The sequence below is a fragment of the Microcaecilia unicolor genome, chromosome 9, assembly GCF_901765095.1.
Source record: "Microcaecilia unicolor chromosome 9, aMicUni1.1, whole genome shotgun sequence".
NCBI classification, from domain to species: domain Eukaryota; kingdom Metazoa; phylum Chordata; class Amphibia; order Gymnophiona; family Siphonopidae; genus Microcaecilia; species Microcaecilia unicolor.
The window spans coordinates 176,565,136-176,581,330 of record NC_044039.1 but is presented as its reverse complement, the minus strand read 5'-3'; the positions used below and the strand labels follow the sequence as shown (position 1 = coordinate 176,581,330).

Below are 16,195 nucleotides of genomic sequence, written 5' to 3'. Positions count from 1 at the left end.
AAGGATAGAACAATCTCCTCCAGCCACAGGCTCCCGGTACAATGAAGAACTAGATGTCCACCAGTAACTTCAATCTTAAGGACTTTTATTCCATGCAGGTTTCTAGTACACAGTTCCAACAGCAGCATAGCACATACCAGGATTCAATACAGGCTTACAGGCTCCAGTCAGGGCTCTTTATCCAGTGCACAATAAACAGTAATTCAGTTCCCAAGACAAACAGTTCTTTCAGTTCATCAACACAGTTCATTCACCAAGTAGCAGTTTCTACCTTCTATCCTTTTTACCTTCAGGAGAGTTCAATATTTTAGGGACTCCTTCTACCCAAGGGTTTTCCCCTGCATCAGCTTCACAGTGAATTCAATACTTTTGGGACTTCCTCTCACCCAAGGAATCTCAGCCTGTTTCAGTACTTTAGGGACCTCCCTGCCCAAGGATTTTCAGCCTGTAACTGCCAGTACTTTAGGGACCTCCTTGCCCAAGGGTTTTCAGCCTGCAACTCCTTTTCTCCTTCTGCTTCTCTTTCCTGAACTGAACTGAACTCCACTGCTGGGACTCCTTCCCAACTGTCTAATCAATCCCTGGCTTCAGCTACCACCACCAATCATTCTCCTTCCATTAGCTTCCTCACACCCAAACCAGCTGAGTTAATCATTAGACTAATGAGACCAATGTTGAGCTCCTGCACACAGGGTTTCCCAACTCTCCTTCCGCCTAGTGGCAGCCACTCTACACAACCTGCCAGCTTACACCCATGTCTTCCCTGATTGCAGCTAGGAGTCCAGTCCGGGTTCTTCATTTCCCCCTCTGGCTCCTTGCCTGCAATGCCTTCTGGGACTTGTATTTCAGACTGAAACTGCCTTAACCCAACTATCCTGGAGGTGACTTTATCACAATATAAAAGGCACCTCCAACGTTCCATTGAAGCCTCAAGCCAGAAACTTGAGGCGCCCGAGATATCCGGTTTGGCCTGCAGGCTGCAGTTACTGTAGCTCCGCCCTCGCGTCAAAACGCGATGACGTAGAGGGCGGGGGCGGGCCTCCAGTCAGTGTACCTCCGCCCTCATGTCAACACGTGATGACGCAGAGAGCGCGCTGGGGAACACACATCGCACAACTTCCACAGTGACAGCTGCTGGGAGAGCCCTCCGAACTTTAATCACACAAACTCGCAACCGCCTCACTGATGGACGGAGGGAGGGAGAGGAGAGGTCTGGAACTCAGAAGGGAGCCACGGAGGGGGGGTCTGGAACTCGGGAGGGAGGACGGTGGGGGGGGGGGGATTATCCTGCTAGCGCCCGTTTCATTTTTCCCCGAAACAGGCATTTACTAGTGATGTAAATAGATGCAACAAACATAGTTTGAAATGTCAATATACGAATGCCAGGAGCCTAAGAAATAAGATGAAAAATTAGATATAATAGGCATCTCTGAGACCTGGTGGGAAGAGGATAACCAGTGGGACACTGTCATACCGGGGTACAAATTATATCATAATGATAGGTTGGATTGAATTTGTGGAAGGGGTAGCATTGTATGTTAAGGAGGGCCTTGAATCAAATAGATTGAGAATTCTGCAGGAAACAAAACACTTCTTGGAATACATGTGGATTGAAATGCCATGTGTAAAGGGGAAAAGGATAGTGATAGGAGTGTACTACCGTCCGCCTGGCCAGGATGAACAGACGGATGTAGAAATGTTATCAGAAATTAAGGAAGCTAACAAACTGGGCAACACGATAATAATGGGTTATTTCAATTACCCTGATATTGACTGGGTAAATGTAACATTTGGGCATGCTAGGGAGGTAAAATTCCTGGTAGAGGAGCTGACAAGAGAAGGAAAAATTCTAGACCTAGTCCTTAGTGGAGCACATGATCTGGTGTGGGAGGTAATGGTGATAGGGCCGCTTGATAACAGTGATCATAATATGATCAGATATGATACTATCTTTGGAGTAAGTATAATCAGGAAATCCAATACGTTAGCATTTAACTTTCAAAAAGGAGACTATGATAAAATGAGAAGAACGGTGAAAAAAAAACTTAGAGGAGCGGCTGCGAGGGTCAAAAATTTACATCAGGCATGGATGCTGTTCAAAAATACCATCCTGGAAGCCCAGACCATATATATTCCGTGTATTAAAAAAGGAGGGAGGAAGACCAAATGACAGCTGGTGAAGGAAACTATTAGAGCTAAAAGAAAATCCTTCAGAAAATGGAAGAAGGAACTAACTGAAAATAATAAGAAACAGCATAAGGAATGACAAGTCAAATGCAAAGCGCTGAAAAGGAAGGCAAAGAGGGACTTTGAAAAAAAGATTGCATTGGAGGCAAAAAAGACAAACATGGAGGAGCAAACCTCATGTGAACATGTGCAACAAAAGCAAAAAAAAAGTGAGGAAGATCCAAGGAGGATATCAAGTTTTTATTGGAAGAACAGCTTAAAATGACCCAAAAGGGCCTGCCTCAGGGGTCTGGTCACTCTCTGATGTTGTAGTAGAAGTGTTTAACAAAGAGATTATGTATAAGGTTCTTGCTGTTGTATACTTGTGATATCCTCAGCAGAACAAAAGCGGTGTAAACGTGGCCGTCCAACCGGCAAGAGTCAGTGGTTGGACGACCACTTTTTCAGCCCTTTTGTTCTGCCTAGGATATCACAAGGATACAACAGCAAGAACCTCATCCATAATCTCTTTGTTAAACACTGCAACATCAGAGATTGACCAGACCCCTGAGGCAGGGCCTTTTTGGGCTGAAACACGACCATGTCGGATCGTTTTTAAGCTGTTCTTCCAATAAAAAAAAAAAATGATATGCTCCTTGGATCTATCTCAATTTTGTTTTGCTTTTGTTGGAGGCAAAAACATATAGTGAACATTTTTTTAGGTATATTAAAAGCAAGAAACCGTTAAAAGAATCGGTTGGACCGTTAGATGACCGAGGGATGAAAGGGGCGATCAGGGAAGACAAAGTCATAGTGGAGAGATTAAATGAATTTTTTGCATCGGTCTTCACCGAGGAAGATCTGGGAGAGATACCGGCACCAGAAATGTTATTCGAAGCTCACGAGTTGGAGAAACTGAATGAAATCTCTATAAACCTAGAGGATGTAATGGTGTAATTTGACAAGTTGAAGAGTAGCAAATCTCCTGGACCAGATGATATTCATCCCAGAGTACTGATAGAATTGAAAAATGAACTGGTGGAACTATTGTTAATAATATGTCATTTCTCTTTAAAATTGAGCATGGTACCGGAAGATTGGAGGATAGCCATTGTAACGCCAATATTTTAAAAAGATTCCAGAGGGGATCCAGGAAATTATAGACTGGTGAGCCTGACGTTGGTGCCGAGCAAAATGGTAGAGACTATTATAAAGAACAAAATTAAAGAGCATATTCAAAAGCAAGGAATAATGAGACAACGCCAACATGGATTTAGTGAAGGGAAATCTTCCCTCACTAATCTATTTCATTTCTTTGAAGGGGTGAACAAACATGTGGATAAAGGCAAGCCGGTTGATATTCAGGCTCATTTTCGAAAGAGAAGGACACCCATCTTTCTACACAAATCAGAAGATGGGTGTCCTCACAGGGTTGCCCAAATCGGCATAATCGAAAGCCGATTTTGGGCGTCCCCAACTGCTTTCCGTCATGGGGACAACCAGAGTTCACGGGGCATGTCGGAGGTGTAGCAAAGGCGGGACTTCGGCGTTCCTAACATATGGGCGTCCTTGACCCATAATGGAAAAAAAGGGTGTCCCTGACGAGCACTTGGACGACTTTACCTGGTGGTGTTTTTCTTCCGACCAAGGCACCAAAAGGTGGCTGAAATGACCAGATGATCACCGGAGAGAAATGGGGATGACCTCCCCTTACTCCCTCAGTGGTCACTAACCCCCTCCCACCCTCAAAAAACATCTTTAAAAATATTTTTTGTCAGCCTCTATGCCAGCCTCAGATGTCATACTCAGGTCCATCACAGCAGTATGCAGGTCCCTGGAGCAGTTTTAGTGGGTGCAGTGCACTTCAGGCAGGCGGACCCAGGCCCATCCCCCCTACTTGTTACACTTGTGGTGGTAATTGTGAGCCCTCCAAAACCCACCACAAACCCACTGTACCCACATCTAGGTGCCCCCTTCAACCATAAGGGCTGTGGTAGTAGTGTACAGTTGTGGGGAGTGGGTTTTGAGGGGGGTTTCGGGGGCTCAGCGGTCAAGGTAAGGGAGCTATGTACCTGGGAGCAATTTATGAAGTCCACTGCAGTGCCGCCTAGGGTGTTTGGTTAGTGTCCTGGCATGTCAGGGGGACCAGTGCACTATGAATGCTGGCTCCTCCCACGACCAAAGGGCTTGCATTTGGTCGTTTCTGAGATGGGTGTCCTTGGTTTCTATTTTCGCCGAAAATCAGAAACAACCAAGTCTAGGGACGACCATCTCTAAGGACGACCTAAATGTCAAGATTTGGGCGTCCCCGACCGTATTTTTGAAACGAAAGATGGACATCCATCTTGTTTCGATAATACGGGTTTCCCTGCTCCTCCACCGGGACGTTTTGCAAGGACGTCTGAATGGCAGATGACATTTAATGTGAGCAAATGCAAAGTGATGCATGTGGGAAAGAGGAACCCGAACTATAGCTGCAAGGTTCCATGTTAGGAGCCACCGACCAAGAAAAGGATCTAGGCATCGTTGTTGATGATACGTTGAAATGCTCTGTTCAGTGTGCTGCGGCAGCTAAGAAAGCAAATAGAATGTTAGGTATTATTAGGAAAGGAATGGAAAACAATAGTGAGGACGTTATAATGCCTTTGTATCGGTCCATGGTGCAACCGCATCTCAAATATTGTGTTCAATTCTGGTCGCCGCATCTCAAAAAGATATAGTGGAATTAGAAAGGGTACAGAGAAGGGCGATGAAAATGATAAAGGGGATGGGACGACTTCTCTATGAGGAAAGGCTGAAGCATCTAGGGCTGTTCAGCTTGGAGAAAAGATGGCTGAGGGGAAATATGATAGAGGTCTATAAAATAATGAGTGGAGTGGAACAGGTAGACGGTTATCGTTTGTTTATTCTTTCCAAAAATATTAGGACTAGGGGGCATGCGATTAAGCTACAAATTAGTAAATTTAATACGAATCAGAGAAATATTTTCTTCACTCAACGTGTATTTAAATTCTGGAATTCATTGCCAGAGAATGTGGTAAAGGCGATTAGCTTAGCGGGGTTCAAAAAGGGTCTGGACGGCTTTCTAAAGGAAAAGTCCGTAGACCATTATGAAATTGACTTGGGAAAAATCCAATGCTTATTTCTGGGATATGCAGCACAAAATGTATTGTGCTTTTTTGGGATCTTGCCAGGTATTTGTGATCTGGATTGGCCGCTGTTGGAAACAGGATGCTGGGCTTGATGGACCTTTGGTCTGTCCCAGTGTGGCAATACTTATGTATTTATTAAGCGTCATCTGCCATTTGGATGCCCAGTCTCCCAGTCTTGTAAAGCCCTATTGTAGTTTTTCACAATCCTCTTGTGATTTAACAACTTTGAATAACTTTGCATTGTCAGCAAATTTAATTACTTTACTAGTTACTCCCATCTCTAGATCATTTATAAATATGTTAAAAAGCAGTGGTCCCAGCACAGACCTCTGGTGTACCCCACTATCTACCCTTCTCCTTTGAGAATACTGACCATTTAACCCTACTTTCTGTTATCTTTTAACCAGTTTGTAATCCACAATAGAACACTACCTCCTATCCCATGACTCTCCAATTTCCTCTGGAGTCTTTCATGAGGTACTTTGTCAAACGTCTTTTGAAAATCCAGATACACAGTATCAAACGGCTCATCTTTATCTACATGTTTGTTCACCCCTTCAAAGAAATGTAATAGATTGGTGAGGCAAGATTTCCCTTCACTAAATCTATGTTGGTTTTGTCTCATTAATCCATGTTTTTGAATATGCTCTGTAATTTTGTTTTTAAAAATAGTCGCTACCATTTTGCCCGGCACCGACATGAGGCTCATCGGTTTATAATTTCCCAGATCACCTCTAGAACCTGTCCCCTACCCTTTTTGTTCTGTATAACCATTGGACTTCAAAATAAAGATTGATCCTGAAGTACAGGGTATACCAATGGGCATGCAAGAACTGAAGTTGGCCTTTTTTGCAGATGACTTCTGACTATGCTCGCTAGGCCTCGGGTTTCTTTGGAAAAAACTCATTTTATCTGGAAACATTTTCTGTTTTACATCAGTCACAATTTGGCTTCAGATCGTCACATAGTACGGAAACATTACTGCTAGTTCTAACTACATATGTCAAGCAACATCTATGCAAAGGCGATCTAGTAATGCTTCTCCAATTTGATATATTGGCAGCGTTCAATGCAGTTGACCACACATTGCTACTCGAATGCCCAGGATCAGATAGGAATAACAGGGCTGTGCTCAAATGGTTCTTTGAATTCCTTTCAAATTAAAGCTATTTTGTCAAGCAAAGCAGGTATCAGAAAAAAGGGGGCCTCGCTTCAAGCCTGTGTACCACAACAATAATCCAGAAACGAATCTGTTCACACTGTACATACAGCAGGGAAAAATAGGAAGAACGGGGGAAAAGATCTCAGAAAAGATGACACACACAAGACAACTGGAATTTTTCAAAAAAGGAACGTCACCATAGCTTCTTTAATCATCGGTCTCAAAAACCCCTGGTCCACCCTGTGCGTGGATTTCCCAACGTGTCGATATTTGTTTATTTTTTGAAGTTTGCTAAAGTGTGCTTCAACATCAGGGTTGCAAAGTCTTAAAAAAGAAAGAAAGAAAACCACTTAGCTGGCTGCAGCGTCTTGGGCAGGCATCCACACCCGACGGACCCGTTTCACCGAGGGGCTTCTTCAGGGGATAAGGATGCCAACTCCAGGCTGGCAGTCACTGCTCCAGTGGATCTCTACAAAGACCTGCAACACCAAACAAAAATAATCTAATGAGTGGTCCTCCTTACACGTGTAGTCAACTTGCCCTCTTTGATAGAACAAAAAACCCCCCCCCCAGGCAACACATACTCAATAGGTCTGCCTAGCTCAAGGTTCAGAGCTCTGATGCTGCACAGAGTGCCTCGAAAAAACGGCGTCTCATATACACCAAGCGCCCACAAACACGTCACAAGTGGCCAATCAAACGAAATGGCTGCAGCTGATTGAAAAAAACAGACTGTCTTTATCACCAACCAATCGCGAGGCTAGGGCTTTTAAAGAAACACCCGCGGCGTGCAACAAGCCACATGCAGAGCAAAAATGGTCAAAAAGAGAAAAGTGAACAAACAAAAACCCATTAAAAGTACAGAAAAACAAAGTTGAAAGTTGAAAAATAGAAAATAAAAAATAAAATATACAAATCTCAAGCAGACGTCCAACCCAGGCATGTGAGGCTCCCTGCACTCTTAAAAAATACAGTCCAATCAATTTTGGAATTCAAACCCAAAGGTTCCACAGACTGTAGATGAAATATCCAACTTTGTTCCAGTTGTAACAGACGTCTCTCCAAATTTCCCCCCCATGTTCGGGGAACCACACGGTTGATCACTCTGACAGCGAAATCATCCAACGTGTGCGAAAATGACTGGCAGTGAGACACTAAAGGTGCACCCACTCTTAGGAGGACGATGCTGTGTCTATGTTCGTTCATTCGAATATTCATAGGTCTAATCGTCTTTCCCACATACACTTTCGGACATGGACACTGTAGTACGTACACCACATGCGACGACTTACAATCAGTGTAACAGGTAGAACGATATTCTCTTCGGTCTGTCGGGTTGATAAATAACTCCCCCTGCAAAGTGATGGTACAGGTTTTGCAATGACCACGTCTATAGTGTCCAATGTTGGTAGATGCAGATAAAACATCACACGCAGGGGGTAACTCTGATGGACTGATGATTTCCTTCATGTTCCTACCTCTGGAAAATGCGATCATCAGCTCCTTGTCCTGGAATACCGTGTGCGATCTCATGATGTCCCAGTGTTTATGTAAAATGTTGGCTAGTTGTTCACCACTCGCGGTGTGGCGCATCACACACACTTTCCTGATGTGCAGTATGTCTAGGTAGAAAGAGGAAATCTCGCTGTATGCTGACTTGAGGACTTTAAAGGGATAATCTCTCTTGAGTGGATCATGAAAAAGGGCTTGAGAATGCACTTTGAAATCCTCTAAAGAGGTATAGATCCGTCGGAACCGAAGAAACTGTGAGAAAGGCAAGCTCTGCCGTAAAGAGTGGGGGTGACAGCTGCTGTATGGTAGTAGAGTGTTACGATCAGTAGATTTCTTGAAAACCTTGGTGACAAAAGCTCCATCGGTCTGGTGAATCTGAACATCTAAAAAATGGATGTCCTCAAAGGAACAAGACATGGTAAATTGTATTGCAGGATTACAGGTGTTCAGCCAATCTACAAATGTGCCCAAGTCAGCTGCAGTGCCCGACCATTAAAGAAAAATATCATCTATGTAACGGCACCAAAGGGCCGTCTTTGATTGGTAAGGAGAATCGGGCAGCCAATGTTGTTCAAAATCGTCCATGAATAAATTCGTAATAGATGGAGCAAAAGTGGCACCCATGGCTACTCCGGACCACTGTAAAAAGGAAGTGCCCCAAAACAGAAAAAAATTCTCAGTGAGGGCCAGCCTGGTGAAGCATAGTAAAAAATCCGAAGGAACCTCGTGGGGCCTCTGACGAGACTCAAGGGCTTTCCGGACAGCTGACAAAGCCTGGTCCTGAGGGATAGACGTGTACAGGGCTTTGATATCCAAGGTAACCATCAAAAGGCGCACTCCCGGTGGAATCACAAAGTCAGACAGCAACTGTAGAAAGTGTGTGGTGTCTTTGATGTATGTAGGAATCTCGAATACCAAAGGCTTCAGAAAAAAGTCAGCAAAAACTGCCAAAGGTTCCAACAGGGAACCCAGGGAAGACAAAATTGGGCTGCCCGGAGGTCTCTGAAGGTCCTTATGAACTTTAGGGAGAGTATACAGCACTGGAGTGAGAGGATGCTTGGGATTCAAAAACTTGAATTCTTTGGATATGAGGAAACCCAATTCCAGCCCTTCTTCAGTAATGTCCCGAATAACAGCCTGAAGGCAGGGGGTGGGATCCATCACCAATCGTTCGTATGCACCCACTTGGTGCAATTGAGACAGGATTTCTTGCACGTAATCCATGCTGTCCAGGAGGACCACAGCCTGCCTTTATCAGCCTTCTTGACTACTAAATCTGTTGAGGTTCTGAACCTCGATAATGATGTTCGTTCCGCCTGTGTTAAATTGCTCATCCGCTGCCGTGCTGCAGTGTTCATAGTGCTCAGCACATCACGGGTTACCAGATCCTTGAAAACTTTAACAACAGGATCCAAGGGGATGGGAGGTATCCAACTAGATTTGTAGGGAATTATAGATTTATCTGTGCTGTCCTGTGTATTATCAAAAAAGATCCATAGCTGGAGTTTTCCGATAAATTTCTCCAGGTCCAAACAAAACTGGAACTCGTCAAACCTAGTCATAGGGACAAAGCAAAGACCCTTGGACAACAAGGAGACATCAGTGGTGGAAAGAGAATGGGATGAAATATTAATCACTACCGATTCGGAGGATCCTGTGATCTGGTGAAGGGGCGAGTTCTTGACGACTGGCCTCTGTTTTATCTCTGGGACTGTTCGCCCCAGCCGCGGCCTCGCCTCCGTGGGCGTACTTCTAAAAAATCTTCTCCGTTGTCACTGCCACTCGAGGAAGATTCAGCGAATACTGTAGACAAAAAAGTGACCCACCGAGTGGTGGCGGATCCATCCTCTTAAGTGCTTTTAATGGTCCAGGGATACACCTGATCGTTCTTGTAGTCCTCCTCATCCCGGGAGAATTTCTTCAGCTTAGCTTTCCTTATAGTGTCCCTAAATTGGCTCAACGTTTGTTTCAGTTGCTCATACTTATTATCGAACACCTCACTAGACACTTTGGCCTTAAGGTTTTTCAGTTCATCATCCAGTTTCGGTTTTTCTGCATCCAAAACCAATTTACTTTTCTCAATGACCGCCAACATCAAATTTAAGGAACATTTGTTGAGAATCATGTTCCATCTAGATACAAAGTCCATGTCTTGTTTGAAAATTTGTGGAGCCTTGAAAATGAGCATTCCACGAGGGATTCACTCTGCCTTACAGTATTCGATCAAGGCTGCATTGTTGAGTGGCCTAGTGGCCTAGTGGTTAGGGTGGTGGACTTTGGTCCTGGGGAACTGAGGAACTGAGTTTGATTCCCACTTCAGGCACAGGCAGCTCCTTGTGACTCTGGGCAAGTCACTTAACCCTCCATTGCCCCAGGTACAAATAAGTACCTGTATACAATATGTAAGCCGCATTGAGCCTGCCATGAGTGGGAAAGCGCGGGGTACAAATGTAACATAAAAAAATCAGACCAATCCGAAGAGACATCAAAAAATTGTGATGTCTCAAAACTGGTGTCGGTGTTCAACAGGCCCGAGGCCATCTCTGAAGAAAAGCTGAAACCAGTGCGCCGCGAAGTGGCCATGCCCCCTAACAAAATACCCAAGTAACAGAAAAAAAGGGGGACTCGCTTCAAGCCTGTGTGTACCAAGCAAAGCAACCAATTTTTCAACTACTGGTCTACTAACTGTGGGGTCCTGCAGGGATCTCTCCTCTCACTGATCCTGTTCAACCTCTTTATTCATCCCTTGCCTCAGTGCACCTGGGATTTAATGACCTAAAGTTATCCTAAGCGGATGACATCCTGCTTCTCTTACTAGTAACAGCATCAAAGAAAAATCCAACTCAGTCTGTAGTGAATGGTATGACTGCTGTTAGCATCTGGGTCCTGACCAATAAACTGAAACTGAATGCGTGGAAAACCAAGGTCCTGTGGTTTCAAAATCAGGGAGTTGAGGTCCCTTTAAGTTCTATGTACAGTTGCCATTGGGAAGCTACTCCACAGAGGAATTTATTGGTTGGCATGGAAGGCATTGCAGAGGGCATGAGGTCCACCCCGATATTCCCAGGGCCCTTGCTCCAAGTGCCCAGTGTTTCCAGGTGCCTTTTGGCAAGGATCAGGCGACCCTCAGGGGGGAGGAATGCTGGCTTCGGCCTAACCCCTGGTAAGCCTTTCCTCAGCTGAGAGGTGCCCAGCTCTACCACCGGCTGCCTTTCAAGTGCTGTGGAGGACTTGCAGCTCATCTGCATATCCTTTACAGCCTTCTCCGGGGTGACTCCCAGCTGAGAGGTGCCCAGCTGTACCACCTGCTGCCTTTCAAGTGCTGTGGAGGACTTGCAGCTCATCTGCATATCCTTTACAGTCTTCTCCGGGGTGACTGCCAGGTCCACTCCGATCCACTCAGGGCCTCCGCTGTAGGTGCATTTTTCTGTTTACGTTAATTTTTCTCCCAGTTACTACTTATAGCTCCAGTACACTTTTTCTTCTTGGTACTGTCCCTTCCTAATTTGTTTCTCCATCTTAAACCACTGTCCACTGCAGGAACACATTGTCCACCCTCTGTATTCATCATCTCACCATCTCTTTTTCCCACTTCCTTTTTCTCAGCTCTCAACCTTCAACATTTCCTTCCTTCCATTCATCCATCTCCTTTCTATCTGAGTACATCTCGCCTTCGTCGCTGTCGTCGTACCTCTCCTACTCTTCTCCGTACTCTCTTGCTCCTTCTCCTGCTCTCTGCTGGGGACATTAATCCCAATCCTGGCCCTCCACATCAGTTCTCATCCTATTTGTGCAGGTCACACCGTGATATCTCCAATCTAATTTCTGTTCCTCTCCTCCCCCTCCTTCCCTGCTTTTCTCTTGCGCTCTGTGGAATGCCCGCTCTGTCTGTAACAAACTTTCCTACATCCATGACCTCTTTATCTCTCGTAATCTCCATCTGCTTGCCCTAACTGAAACCTGGCTTTACCCTGAAGACTCTGCTTCAGTCGCGGCCCTATGCCATGGAGGTTATCTTTTCTCCCATACTCCTCGCCCCGCTTGGCTGCGGAGGTGGTATCAGGCTACTACTTTCACCCTCTTGTAGATTTCAACCTCTTCTTTTACCTCAGTCTCACTGTTTTTCTTCCTTCGAAGTCCACTCCATCTTTCTATTTGCTCCTATGCCTTTCCGAGTAGCAGTCATTTATCGACCCCCTGATAAGTCCCTTTCTTCCTTTCTCACTGACTTTGATGCTTGGCTTTCCTTCTTTTTTGAACCTTCATCTCCTTCCCTCATTCTTGGGGATTTTAACATTCATGCTAATGATCCCTCTGACTCTTATGCTTTGCAGTTTCATACTTTAACATCCTCTTTAAATCTTCAACTGTGCTCCTCTGCCCCCACTCACCTTAATGGCCACTGTCTTGATCTTATCCTCTTCTCAAACTGCTCACTCTCCAGTTTCTGTGCCTCAACTCTTCCCCTCTCTGACCATCATCTGATAACTTTCACACTTAAACACCCTCCTCCCCAGTCCCGTCCAATCTTAACCAATACATTTAGGAATCTTCAGGCTATTGACCCTTCTACTCTGTCCTCCAGTATTTCAAATCTCTTCTCTACCACTATGTTATCCAAGTCTGTCAATGAGGCTGTCTCTTCCTATAATACTAATCTCTCCTCTGCTCTGGATACTCTCGCTCCTCCCATTCCCCGTTCTGTAAAACATACCAAACCCCAGCCTTGGCTGACCTCTAGAATCCGCTACCTACGTTCCTGTGCCCACTCTGCCGAAACGCTTTTGGCTGAAATCCCGTGCCCATGCTGACTTCATACATTTCAAATTCTTGCTGACCTCCTTCCAGTCTGCTCTTTTACTTGCCAAACAGGACTATTACATCCAGTTGACAAATTCTCTTGGCTCAAACCCTCGACGTCTCTTTGCCACGCTGAACTCTCTCCTCACCAACCCCTGCCTCCTTTTCTTCCTTTTCTGAAATCACTGAACAGGAAACTACACATCTTATTTCCTCCTCGAAACTAACTACCTGTTCCTCTGATCCTATTCCCACCCATCTACTTAAAGCTATCTCTCCTACAGTCATCCTTTTATCTGTCACTAGTAAAAAAGGCCCGTTTCTGGAACGAATGAAACGGGCGCTAGCAAGGTTTTCCTGGGAGTGTGTATGTTTGAGAGAGAGAGAGAGCCAGAGCGAATGTGCGGGTGTGTGACAGAGTGAGACTGTCTGTGAGACAGTGTGTGTGTGTGAGAATGAGAGTGTGTGACAGGGCCCCCTCCCCTGTTCCTAATGCCCCTCACCCCGTTCCCTCCCCTCCTTTTCCTCCTCCTTCCCACACTTTGGGTTCCTTAAGGCTTTCAAAAGTCTATGTACCCCCGTGGCCCTAACGCCCAGTATCCTGATACCCCAACACTTTCCTCCTCACCCCTCCCCCCAAGATGTAATACTTTCACGTACTTCATTTTTTAAAAAAAGTGTCCTATCTACCCTGTGTACAAATGCCCGGCATTCAGATTGTGTTCCTCTCGTAAATTTTAATTTCTTTCATTCATTCAGAACTCCCCCCCCCCCCCCCCCCCCCCCCCCCCCCGAACACTTTTGGTTCCTTCAGTCTTTTAAAACTCTCCTATGTACCCTGTGTGCTAATGGCCAGAATTCAGATTGTTCCCAAATGTTCATGTCTTTCAGTGGTTCAGAACTCCCCCCCTCCCCCCATTTAACACTTTCGGTTCCTTCAGTCTTTTAAAACTCTCCTATCAATCCTGTGTCCTAATGGCCAGCACTCAGATTGTTTTGCTTTGCCAAATTGTCTGTCACTGAGGTCAGAGCATGCCTGCCTAGCAGACCACTTCCGGCAGGCACGGTCCCAAGCACATCCTGTTGGAGGTGAGAATTATTATATTATATTATATATATCTTCCATCTTTCACTGTCCCCTGCGACTGTTCCTGATGCCTTCAAACATGCCGTAGTCACACCACTCCTTAAAAAAACTTCATTGGACCCTACCTGTCCTTCCAACTATCGCCCCATCTCCCTCCTCTCTTTCCTATCAAAGATACTTGAACGTGCTGTTCACCGCCGTTGCCTTGACTTTCTTTCATCTTAAGCTATTCTTGATCCACTTCAATCTGGCTTTCGCCCCCTTCATTCAACTGAAACAGCACTTGCTAAAGTCTCCAGTGATCTGTTCCTGGCCAGATCCAAAGGTCTCTATTCTATCCTCATTCTTCTCGATCTATCTGCTGCTTCTGACACTGTTGATCACAGCCTAGTCCTTGATACGCTGTCCTTACTTGGATTTCATGGCTCTGTTCTTTCCTGGTTTTCTTCTTATCTCTCCCAGCGTACCTTTAGTGTATACTCTAGTGGATCCTCCTCTACTTCTATCCCACAGTCAGTTGGTGTACCTCAGGGATCTGTCCTGGGACCTCTTCTTTTCTCCATCTATACTTCTTCCCTTGGTACTCCGATCTGATTCCATGGTTTTCAGTATCATCTTTACGCTGATGACTCCCAGATCTACCTCTCCACACCAGAAATCTCAGTCAAAATCCAGGCCAAAGTATCAGCCTGCCTGTCTGACATTGCTGCCTGGGTGTCTCAGCGCCATCTGAAACTAAACATGACCAAGACTGAGCTTCTCATCTTTCCCCCTAAACCAGCCTCTCCTCCTCCCCCATTCTCTATTTCTGTGGATAACACTCTCATCCTTCCTGTCTCATCAGCTCTTAACCTTGGGGTCATCTTCGACTCCTCCCTCTCCTCTGCACATATTCAACAGACTGCTAAAACCTGTCGTTTCTTTCTCTATAATATCACCAAAATTCGCCCTTTCCTTTCTGAGCACACAACTAGAACCCTCATCCACACTCTTATCACCTCTCACTTAAGACTATTGCAACTTGCTTCTCACAGGTCTCCCACTTAGCCATCTCTCTCCTCTTCAGTCTGTTCAAAATTCTGCTGCACGACTAATATTCCGCCAGTGTCGTTTTGCTCATATTAGTCCTCTCCTCAAGTCACTTCACTGGCTTCCTATCCGTTTCCGCATATAGTTCAAACTCCTCTTATTGACCTATAAGTGTATTCACTCTGCAGCTCCTCAGTACCTCTCCACTCTCATCTCTCCCTACGTTCCTCCCCGGAAACTCCGTTCACTGGGTAAATCTCTTTTATCTGCACCCTTCTCCTCCACTGCTAACTCCAGACTCCGTTCCTTTTATCTTGCTGCACCATATGCCTGGAATAGACTTCCTGAGCCGGTACATCAAGCTCCATCTCTGGCCGTCTTCAAATCTAAGCTAAAAGCCCACCTTTTTGATGCTGCTTTTAACTCCTAACCCTTATTCACTTGTTCAGAACCCTTATTTTATCATCCTCACTTTAATATTCCTTTATCTCTTGTTTGTCCTGTTTGTCTGTCCTAATTAGATTGTAAGCTCTGTCAAGCAGGGATTGTCTCTTAATGTTCAAGTGTACAGCGCTGCTTTCGTCTAGTAGCACTTTAGAAATGATAAGTAGTAGTAGTCTTTCTTGTTTCTACATAAGGCATGTTTACTGGTGAAGCGTTGTATATCATTTTAATAGATTCGAAATGCACCCCAAACTCTTATGCAATGGCGCAATCAGATGCATGATCTTTTTTGGATGGAGAGGCTTTCTATTGACACTAAGGGACGTAAAGCAAAGAAGAAGTTTCTTACACATTGGTGTCCCTTTTTAAATACTGTGTCAATATGTGTGCGTTCAACCATATTGAATGACCTGGATGTTTGACTTGGTTTTTAAGATGGATGATTGGTGGCTAGATTGGTTATCCTTAGATTATTTTGGTGGGAATTTCATAGGAGGGAATCATTTCACTTGCTTGGGGAAGTGGGAAATAAGGAGAGGGAGGTGGAGGAGAGAAAATTGAAAAGTCATTCTTGATTCTTCTTTGTATTGTTCAATGATTATGTATTCTATAATGTAATTGTTATCATTCAGGGGGTCTTTTACTAAGCCACGGTAGAGTTTTTGGCGCATGTAAATGATTAGCTTGTGTTAAACGTTAGAGATGCTTATAGGAATATATGGGCATCTCTAGTGTTTAGCATATGCTTATTTTTAGGACGCGCGAAAAACGCTACCGCAACTTAGTAAAAGGCTCTATCAGTGTTTTGTGACAATAAAGACATTTACACAAAAATATTGCAAA

The 16,195-nt window shown here is 44.8% G+C and overlaps 1 protein-coding gene across 1 annotated transcript in view; it reads left to right on the top strand.

Moving 5' to 3' along the window:
• The window catches only part of C9H14orf39 (chromosome 9 C14orf39 homolog), a 323,838-nt gene that overhangs the window by 40,525 nt on the left and 267,118 nt on the right, over positions 1-16,195 (top strand). The gene's annotated exons all lie outside the window — the stretch shown is intronic.